Source organism: Ahaetulla prasina, chromosome 1, assembly GCF_028640845.1.
Source record: "Ahaetulla prasina isolate Xishuangbanna chromosome 1, ASM2864084v1, whole genome shotgun sequence".
In the NCBI taxonomy this organism is placed as follows: domain Eukaryota; kingdom Metazoa; phylum Chordata; class Lepidosauria; order Squamata; family Colubridae; genus Ahaetulla; species Ahaetulla prasina.
This window is the reverse complement of record NC_080539.1, coordinates 26,447,971-26,459,137: the sequence shown is the minus strand read 5'-3', so window position 1 is coordinate 26,459,137 and position 11,167 is coordinate 26,447,971.

Here is an 11,167-nt window from a genome sequence, read left to right as displayed (position 1 = left end):
TAATTGTGTTATATTGAACCTGGAATGTAGGACATACTCTTTTCCTCTACAGTACACTAATTCAACTCACTGGATCCATTAGCCAATCGGCCTTTTGCAAATCTTTTTCTAGGTATTCTGTATTTACTGGCAAGCCAGTCAGTTCCTTGCAAATAGAGTCCTACTTCTGAGGTGCTTACCTTTTTTTACGGGTTCGTCAGTCAATCAAACTGCCCTCTAGGAATCATTTCTGCCCTCTAGAAATGATCTTCGAGTTATCCTACATTTACAGTGAGTCAACCCTTGTGGGAATGTCCCTCACATTGCTTATTATTTTGCTTTGTTGCAATAGAATCTTTCCCAGGGATAGGCAGATGTTGATGTTTGATGATACTAGAGGTATTGTTTATGGAGGTAAGCTCCCTTTTGCAATTGATTGATGATGAATTTGTCAATGTGAATGGTATTCAAGCGGTGCTCCAGTTGTTTTGGGATTGCACCCAAGGTGCTTATTACTGTTAGTATGACCCTTCCTTGCCTTTGCCACAGTTGTTCTATTACTATGTGTGGGTCTTTGTATTTTGTTATCTTCTCCAGTTCTTTCTCTTCTATTCTGCTGTCTCCAGGTACTGTCATGTCCACTATCCAGACTTTTTTGTCTTTTGGTAAATATATATATATATATATATTTTATAACATATAAAAATTTCAATTTCAATTGAACTGTGTTGTCTGGGTACATGTAATTTTAGAAAATAATAATCAAAATGTTTACGGCAATAGTCATTACATTGATGTTAATTCTATAATAATAATAATATTTTCTTATCCATTTTAACAAATCTCCCTCATAACATTAGTTCTTTTCTTACATTTCCATGTTTCTAACTTCCGTTTTTATTAGCCAACCATTGATAAAACAGTTGCCATGTCAAAAAGTATTCAGTTTCCTCCTTTTCCTTAATTGTCACTGTTAGTCTATCCATTTCTGCACATTCAAATATTTTTTAAAGTATGTTTTCCTCTGTTGGGTTGTTAAGTCTGTTGTTAACAATTGTTAAGTCTGAGTTGTTATGTGACAGTTGCCTGTCAGTTTGAATTCTAATGTTTCAGGCACTTTAGCTTCTTCATTTCTTGTGATTTTATGGTTCCACCAGTTCTTGCAGGCATATTATTATTATTATTATTATTATTATTATTATTACTACTACTACTACTACTACTACTACTACTACTACTACTACTACTACTACTACTACTACTTATCTTTATTCATTAAACATGAAACTCAGTCAACTGAACATTCAAAAAGGCATCACAAATACCATTGACTGGTGCTAATGGTTGATACGGGTTGCTGCCAGCATCCTAGGTATCAACCAAGATGATGATGATGATGATGATTATCATCATCATCATCATCAAATTTATTTGCTGCCCATATCACAGTTCAAAGTAGCTTTTTTTGGAAAAAAATATTTTATAGATAAACAAACATACAATACATAATCATTCAGTGTATCATCTGAGTACATCTTTTGTGTCTTCTTGTTCTTCAATATTAATCATTTCATAATATTGTTTCATTTATTGCAATATTTCTCCCACATTTCTACTTTACTATTAATTATTAGTTCCACCGTCAGGAATATCTGATCTTTCCTACGTTCATGGTATTTTTCATACACTTACACAATCCATGCTATCCCGCATGCCACATTGTGTAAGCTACTCCTGTTTGTCTTATTTGAGTTTCATGTGTGCCTGAGGCTTAATATCAGACCACTTTACAGTTTCTTTACCTAAACAATAGTGAACGATGTTGGGGGAAAAAATAAGATATTGTTTCTTCTACTTAAAACTCGTCAAATAGTCATAGAATTAAGCATCTAAAATTTAGTAAATGATTACCAAGTTTGTCAAGTAAGAACAAAGCTAAATATCCTTGTGTTAAGAAGAGGAAAGAGAAAGAGGGGATTGGGGAAGGAGGAAAGATCTTTCTGATACATTAAAGTTGTAAGATAATGTTATAATCCATGGCATAGTTTATTTATACTTTATTGATCTTTCAGAGACAGACTGAGAGGGAGAAGATGTTCTGGGGAAAGTGGGAACCAACAGGACGACCCAGTCAGAAAAATAAAAAGCAGAATCATCATCTTCCCCATTCTGTAGCTATGTCCTCTTTTTCAAATTTATCAACCAATGTCACTTCAACCTCTTTTTTTTTTTAATCCCACTTTTCCATATATGATGACCTTGTCCTATTTTTCAAATGCCTTTTCCTGTGGAAATGTAGCTTAGTTTTATCAACCTGCGGTTTGTGATCTGTGTGTGTAGGGTCAAAACAGTCAAGACGGTGGACAGAGTAGCACAATTGATGCCCTGACCCTTTCTATGCTTTTGCAACATCAATGCACGAAATTAAGGGCCGGGGTTTAGACAATGCACTGCCAATTTCACCCTCTTGCCCATTTTTATTTCTTCCTACAAAAGCCAACAGGCTCAGTGTCTTTATGCCAGCTTAGCCACAAAATCTGAAATCTAATGTTCCAAGAGGTTTGTCTTCTGTCAAGGAACTAGGAGTCTTTAACGCGTACTTAGAGCAAAGTCACTGAACATCCAACGTGAGACGATTGATTTTAAAAGCTTTATTTTAGCAATATAAGCACCTCGATTTCACTCTCAAACGACATGTTCCAAGAAGTATTTCTTGGTGTTAACCAAGTGGCAAAAGGAACAGAGACGTTCAAGGAGAGTTCTTTGAGATGATCTTCAGTGGAGTGGAAGATGGGAATTCGGACTTCTTTCTTCAGCTCTCTTTTTTATAGCTTCTCACACTGTAAGATTGTTAACTGATGATTCTTCATCAATCTGCAGAGACCTTTCATCTTTGTGAGGGTCATTAGGCTGTATGTGCCCTTATCATGACCACTGAGTAACCTCATGGACTGCAAGAATCTTGCTGGAATGATGGTATCCCTTCACATCCTAGTGCAGAGGGGCTCCAGCCCTGGCAACTTTAAGACTTGTGGACTTCAGCTCCCAGAATTCTGGGAGTTGAAGTCCACAAGTCTTAAAGTTGCCAAGGTTGGAGACCCCTGCTCTAAAAGGATGCAAATGACCAGCTGCTGCAAGGAATATAAATCCTTCCATTCCCCACTATCCTGTCAGAGCTGAAGAAGCTTCTTGGATGAGAAGCGAAACGTCCTCAAAAGAAAAAACAAGAAAGTCCAGTTGCCTCCTGAAAAAGCACCTTGATCATCTCTTTGGTTGGCAATAGCTCTGGATGCCAGATGTGCAAACCTATCACAACGCAGAGCAGGGGGATGAAGTACTGATTGTAGAGTTTGGCTCAAAAGTAGGGTAACCGGAATGGTAAGCTCCAGCCATTAAGATAAAAATCTTAGGATGAACAATGAGGTTGCTGTCTCTGCTAATCTCCCAAATCTTGTTCCCCTGTGTAGGTGGAATTCTACATAGGTGTAATTCCTATGTAGGTTTGCAAATATTCATTTGTGTCTTGATTACATGCTTTCAAAATCATTTAAACATGTTATTTTGAAACTTCTGTTTCCTGCAGCTGAGTACTCACTTTTGTGAAGAAGGGGGGAAATGCCGTTAAGGGAGGAAAACTCTTTTAAATGTTTGTGATCTGAAGGCAATCAACCCCTTCCAAATATGCAGTATGGTTAAAACAGTATTGGTCCATTTTGTAAAGCTGTAGAAATACTGAGATGTGTGAAACTACACACATCTTTTATTTGAGATTAAAAACAGAATATGAACATAAATATTTGGGGCCAAATCCTTGAGTGCTTTTTTCTCCATCACACAATGGGCTCCCTGTGAGAGGAGGCCATTATATTTTAAATTATATAGAGCCACACATTCCATGAATAGGAATTCATTTAGAAGAGCATTCATGATCATAACATAGTACAAAAGAAATCCTTCATATCATGACTTAGTCCGTATAGGCAGTCCTCAATTTATGACTGGTCATTTAATTGCTGTTCAAAGTTATGATGGAACCCCTCCCCCCAAAAGAGACGTCCTGGATTCTGACATCTGGAGGCCCCCAGTCACATGACCACATTTGGGTACTTGGCAACCAGCTGTTTGCAGTGCCCTGTGGTCGCATGACCGTGATTTACATTTTCTGGCAAAAAAAAAAAAGTCCCATACTGAACAGTGGGTTTGCTTAAGGACCATGGCCAGGGGTGGGTTCCAAATTTTTTTACTACTGGTTCTGTGGGTGTGGCTTATTTGCTAGGCATGGCTTGATGGTCATGTAACTGAGTGGGCGTGGCCAACTTGAAGTCACTCAGGGTGGCACCTTGCTATAAGTGACATCAAGTTGGCCACGCCCACTCAGTCACATGACCAATGCTGCAGAGACAGGGCGATTTCTCCTGGGGGACAGCCAGAGCTTCGCCGCCGCCTCTACCTCAGAGGAGCTGCCTCCAAATCCTTGTGAAGGGACACACACACACACACACCACACCACATCACACAACAGACTCACACACAATGTAAAAGCAGCTGCACTTCACCCAAAATGGCCCCTGCAACAAGCAGGAACCTCACACAGCCACAAAAAGCTCAAAAACCAACTTTCACACTTTACACACACACACCACAAACACAATACAACTGACTCTCTCACACACACACACAAAATACCACATACAGCTTTGTGAGATTTTGTGTGTTTGTGTAGCTAAGAGTGAAACACTACAGAAATGCACCAAATCTTAGAAAGCTACACAAATATTTTATTTTATTATTTTATTTTATTTATATTTTTTAGATCAGGAGTCTCCAACCTTAGTAACTTTAAGGTTTGTGGACTTCAATTCCCAGAGTTCCTCAGCCAGCAAAGCAGTTGCTGACTGAGGATATGGATTCCAGGCAGGCAGATTCAGTTGCTAGCTGATGCAACTGATGTAAAGCATGGCTTTGCCAGCTGGAAAGAAGCTGTAATGAGGTAAGTGAGGAGGGGGGATTGGGTGGGCCAGAGGAAAATTTTTTTTTAAAAGGCTTCTCTGACGATCCAGCTGAAGTTGCCTAATAGCAGCCCAGAAGCTCTTAACTCAGCTGGGATCGCCAGAGGAGCCTTTTAAAACCTTTTGTTTTAACAACCACTTCAGCCAAAGAGGTTGTTAAAAAAAAACTTTTAAAGGCTTCTGATGATCCCTGCTAAGCCACGCGATCATCAGAGGGTTTTGTTTACTTTTAAAAGCCATTTTTTGGCTGAAGAAAAGGTTCTTTTAAAAAAAAAAAAAAAAAAAACCTCTGATGATCGGGGAACTGGTTGGGGGGCGTGGCCAGCCAGCCATAACTACCAGTTCTCCAAATGCCAGCAGATTTTTACTACCGGCTCTACAGAACTGGAGCGAACTGGGCGCAACCCACCACCGACCATGGCATTCGCTTAACGACTGCCGCAAAAAAGTTCATAAAATCAGAAATGGTCAAATGGTGTCCCATTTAATGACCATCATGACTCAATGATCATAACTGTAGGCTAAACTGCAGTTGTAAGTTGAAGACTACCTATGGTCATCCTAAGAGGAACACTGCACAAATATTGCAGGATGAATATAGAGTCCTTTTATACATGTATGCTTTGGTATGGCTGTTTATAGCTTCATGACGTAAGTTAGAGGAAGTATTAACTCCTGCAGTCTCCTTTATACATCTCTGGATAGGCACTGTACTAAACCATGGTTTAATGACAGTTTAATACCTCACACTCAGTTGGCTTGCCCAACTTGCCACACACATGATGAGTGGTGTGTGGCTTGTAGAAAAAGGGATTTCATGAATGTGTAACTCCAGCTATTAATGCTGCAGCCAGTGTTCTGACCTAGGCTTCCTGAGTCAGTAAAACACACGAGCAGTCCCAAAAACCTCTTTAATTTCAACGGCTGTGAATTCTGTTCATTCACATATGAATCCCAAATAGTTGTAAAGAGTCCTTTGAGATAAGGCTGATAATCACCCACCTTTATCTCCGTTGACACGCTGCCAAAGACCTAATTGGCAGAGCCACACGGAGTTCAGAATCAAACAGAGCTTCAAACTTTAAACTGAACAGAATTAACAATGTTGCTTCCTGCAAAGGCCCACATGCCTTTGTTCCTCTTTTAGGTCTTATGGGAGGGGCCAATCATCTCCAAGCCCTACTCCCGAGTCGTCCCTTTTGTTTTAGCTGTTCTTGCCTTCTGGCAGCTCTGCGCATGTGTGCACTGGAAACAGGCTCCCCCTGTTCCTCTGCCTCACTGAGGTCCTACTCTGGAGGCTCCGGAGGCAGCACGTACGTCCCAGATGGCCCTTTCTCTGCCTCCAACACAGAGCCCTGATCCAAGCCTTCCACAGACTCCAGGACTGGCCCATGTTCCTCACCAACCTCCTCACTGTCTGACTCTGCTGCCAGCTCTGCAGGCTGCTGGCAGACCACAACAGCCAGACCTGGGTTCAAGAACTGAAATATTCTAGAGGTTTGCCAGATGGAATCTGTTCCAGCTCCTGCAGCATTGATTCTTGCCCAGCTGGCTCCAGCTATAATGGGAGTCTTTCTTTCTTTCCTCCATCCAAGAAGAAGAAATATCATACCTCTAGTGAACTTCTGATAGTTTTTGGTTCTGTCATTAGGAAAGAAACAAATTGCAACAGGGAGAGTTTACACAGACCTACAAGAAGGGGTTTTTTTTCTGGTGAGACTGGCCCATCAGGGCAACCTGGTCTACTCAATTATGGGATGCAGCATACTGCTGCTGCTTTCGCTTTTCAGCTCCAATCCAGGAGCCTTCACAAGCAATTGCTTTTGCAACAAACTATTTTTGTGTTGAATTTATGTTTCCCAACAGAAATAAAGGGAGACTAATATAGATCTATTTCAAGCTATTTAGTTCTCATCAGCTAGCCACCCTTCTGGGATTCAAACCTGGGCTCCTTGTATATTAAATAGATGTATTAGGTAGATGTATCTCACCGAAAAAAAACAAACACTTAATCACTTCCCTGGTATAGACAAAGCCTTAGAGGTTAATACCTCTACCTAATATGCAAGTAGCCCGGGTTCAAATCCCAGAAGGGTATGGCTAGCTGATGGGAACTAAATAGCTTGAAATAGGATCTATACTAGTCTCCCTTTATTTCTTTGTCGGTAAACATAAATTCAAGACCTACAAGAAGTTATTAAATGAAAGTTCCAGAATCACCACCATCCTCCAAAACATGTTCACTCTGTCTCTGCCAATATCTTGCTTGTGGCACTTCTTTGATCCTCCATCTTTTTCTTCCCAGGTGAGATCTCCCAACTGCTTCTCAGCCTTTTCTCCCAGCCAGCCTTCCAGATCTTCTCATCCCTTTGACTCCGTCGCTGATCCTGTTCTGGAATTCTTTGGGCAAAGGCGCCTGCCTGTTGCCCTCCTTCGCCTCTCGCTCCTGAGTGGTCCTTACGCCAGCAAAGGAGCCTGTGTGGATCTTTCCACTGGTTCCAAGCATTCTTCTTTACCTCTTTCTCACTTTCTCTCCCATCTCTTCTCTCCTTTTCATTGTCCACATTCCCTTTGCTACCCCCAATGCTAGGACCTCAAATAAGTTTCTGAGCTTGGTCTCTCTTCCCACCTCGCAAATTAGTTTCCTTCATATCTTCACATGCGCGCGCGCACACACACACACACGCACACACACTGTTCTTTGGGGCAGGGTTAGTTAAATATAAACTGAAGCTGGTAAACATGTCCATGATGATTTCTTCGCAAAATTTCTACCTCTCTTTCCATATTAGAAGATCCTGCATTGGCTTAAACCTCTTTAAACCTCTTCCTTTAGCCTTTTCCAGAATAACAGAATTGGAAGGGGCCTTGGAGGTCTTCTTGTTAAACCCCCTGATCAACCCCTTGCTTTCCTGCCAATCACTGGGATGACAAGTTTATGTTTATGGGTGAATGGCAATGGCCCTTGAAAGGCAGTGCGGAAGTCTCAGTATCTTGAGCAAGGTTTTCAAAAGGGCACTTAATAAATCTGCATATTCTAAATTTAGTTCCCTCTACAAAACAGAATTAATAAAATGTATTAACAAGGAGATAAGAGCAGCAAAAGAAGCTACTCTGAAAAGCTAAAGAATCAATTTTCAGCAAATGAACCAGCAAACATGTGGAAAACTCTTAAAAATATCACCGGCTATGGCAAACCTCCTTCCCAGGCTGAAGGTAATCAACAACTGGCAGATGACCTGAATGAGTTTTACTGCAGGTTTGAAAGGAAACTACAGCCACCTATCTCCACAACCCCATCTCAGACACACCAACAACAGCCAAGCCTCCTACAACTGACCCCATTTCATTGGGTTCACAACCCCTAGTGATCACAGAAAAGGAAGTGCAGGACCTATTTCACAGACAAAAGCCAGGAAAAGCTCCAGGCCCAGACAAGATAACTCCTTCTTGCTTAAAAGTCTGTGCTGACCAATTGGCCCCATCTTCACCCATATTTTCAATAAATCACTAGAGATGTGCTATGTTCCTTCTTGCTTCAAACGCTCTACCATCATCCCAGTGCCGAAGAAGCCCACCATCAAGGAACTGAATGACTACAGACCAGTTGCTCTAACATCTGTAGTCATGAAAACCTTTGAAAGGCTAGTGCTTTCCTACCTGAAAACCATCACGAATCCGCTTTTAGACCCCTTGCAATTTGCATACCGAGCAAATAGATCAACAGATGATGCTGTTAATATGGCTCTGCACTACATCCTACAACATCTTGAGTCTCCAAAGACCTATGCAAGGGTCCTTTTGTAGACTTTAGTTCAGCATTCAATACCATCATTCCAGACATTCTTCTAACTAAGCTAAACCAGCTACAGGTACGGAACAGACTTGTAAGTGGATCACAAGCTTCCTAACAAACAGGAAGCAGCAGGTGAAGCTAAGCAAGATCACATCAAATACCTGTACAATTAGCACAGGGGCCCCCAAGGCTGTGTGCTCTCCCACTTCTCTTCTCTCTGTATACCAATGACTGCATCTCCAATGATCCATTTGTTAAGCTACTGAAGTTCGCAGATGACACAACAGTGATTGGTCTCATTCGAGACAATGGCGAATCCGCATATAGGCGAGAGGTCGAGCGACTAGCCTTGTGGTGCAACGAAAACAATCTGGAACTGAACACACTCAAAACCGTAGAAATGGTGGTAGACTTTAGGAAAAACCCTTCCATACTTCCACCTCTCACAATACTTGACAACACAGTATCAACAGTAGAAACCTTCAAATTTCTGGGTTCTATCATATCAAGATCTCAAATGGACAGCTAACATCAAAACATCATTAAAAAGGACAACAAAGAATGTTCTTTCTCGCCAACTCAGTAGCTCAAACTGCCCAAGGAGCTGGTGATCCAATTCTACAGAGGAATTATTGAGTCTGTCATTTGCACCTCTATAACTGTCTGGTTCGGTTCTGCAACCCAACAAGAAAAACACAGACTTCAGAGGATAATTAGAACTGCAGAAAAATAATTGCTACCAACTTGCCTTCCATTGAGGACCTGTATACTGCACGAATCAAGAAGAGGGCCGTGAAAATATTTGCAGATCCCTCGCATCCTGGACATAAACTGTTTCAACTCCTACCCTCAAAGCAGCTATAGAGCACTGCACACCAGAACAACTAGACACAAGAACAGTTTTTTCCCGAAGGCCATCACTCTGCTAAACAAATAATTCCCTCAACACTGTCAGACTATTTACTGAATCTGCACTACTATTAATCGTTTCATAGTTCCCATCACCAATCTCTTTCCACTTATGACTGTATGACTATAACTTGTTGCTGGCAATCCTTATGATTTATATTGATATATTGATCATCAATTGTGTTGTAAATGTTGTACCTTGATGAACGTATCTTTTCTTTTATGTACACTGAGAGCATATGCACCAAGACAAATTCCTTGTGTGTCCAATCACACTTGGCCAATAAAATTCTATTCTATTCTATTCTATTCTTCTGATAGTTTTTGGTTCTGTCATTAGGAAAGAAACAAATTGCAACAGGGAGAGTTTACACAGACCTACAAGAAGGGGTTTTTTTTCTGGTGAGACTGGCCCATCAGGGCAACCTGGTCTACTCAATTATGGGATGCAGCATACTGCTGCTGCTTTCACTTTTCAGCTCCAATCCAGGAGCCTTCACAAGCAATTGCTTTTGCAACAAACTATTTTTGTGTTGAATTTATGTTTCCCAACAGAAATAAAGGGAGACTAATATAGATCTATTTCAAGCTATTTAGTTCTCATCAGCTAGCCACCCTTCTGGGATTCAAACCTGGGCTCCTTGTATATTAAATAGATGTATTAGGTAGATGTATCTCACCGAAAAAAAAAAAAACACTTAATCACTTCCCTGGTATAGACAAAGCCTTAGAGGTTAATACCTCTACCTAATATGCAAGTAGCCCGGGTTCAAATCCCAGAAGGGTATGGCTAGCTGATGGGAACTAAATAGCTTGAAATAGGATCTATACTAGTCTCCCTTTATTTCTTTGTCGGTAAACATAAATTCAAGACCTACAAGAAGTTATTAAATGAAAGTTCCAGAATCACCACCATCCTCCAAAACATGTTCACTCTGTCTCTGCCAATATCTTGCTTGTGGCACTTCTTTGATCCTCCATCTTTTTCTTCCCAGGTGAGATCTCCCAACTGCTTCTCAGCCTTTTCTCCCAGCCAGCCTTCCAGATCTTCTCATCCCTTTGACTCCGTCGCTGATCCTGTTCTGGAATTCTTTGGGCAAAGGCGCCTGCCTGCTTGCCCTCCTTCGCCTCTCGCTCCTGAGTGGTCCTTATGCCAGCAAAGGAGCCTGTGTGGATCTTTCCACTGGTTCCAAGCATTCTTCTTTACCTCTTTCTCACTTTCTCTCCCATCTCTTCTCTCCTTTTCATTGTCCACATTCCCTTTGCTACCCCCAATGCAAATAAGTTTCTGAGCTTGGTCTCTCTTCCCACCTCGCAAATTAGTTTCCTTCATATCTTCACATGCGTGCGCACACACGCACACACACGCACACACACTGTTCTTTGGGGCAGGGTTAGTTAAATATAAACTGAAGCTGGTAAACATGTCCATGATGATTTCTTCGCAAAATTTCTACCTCTCTTTCCATATTAG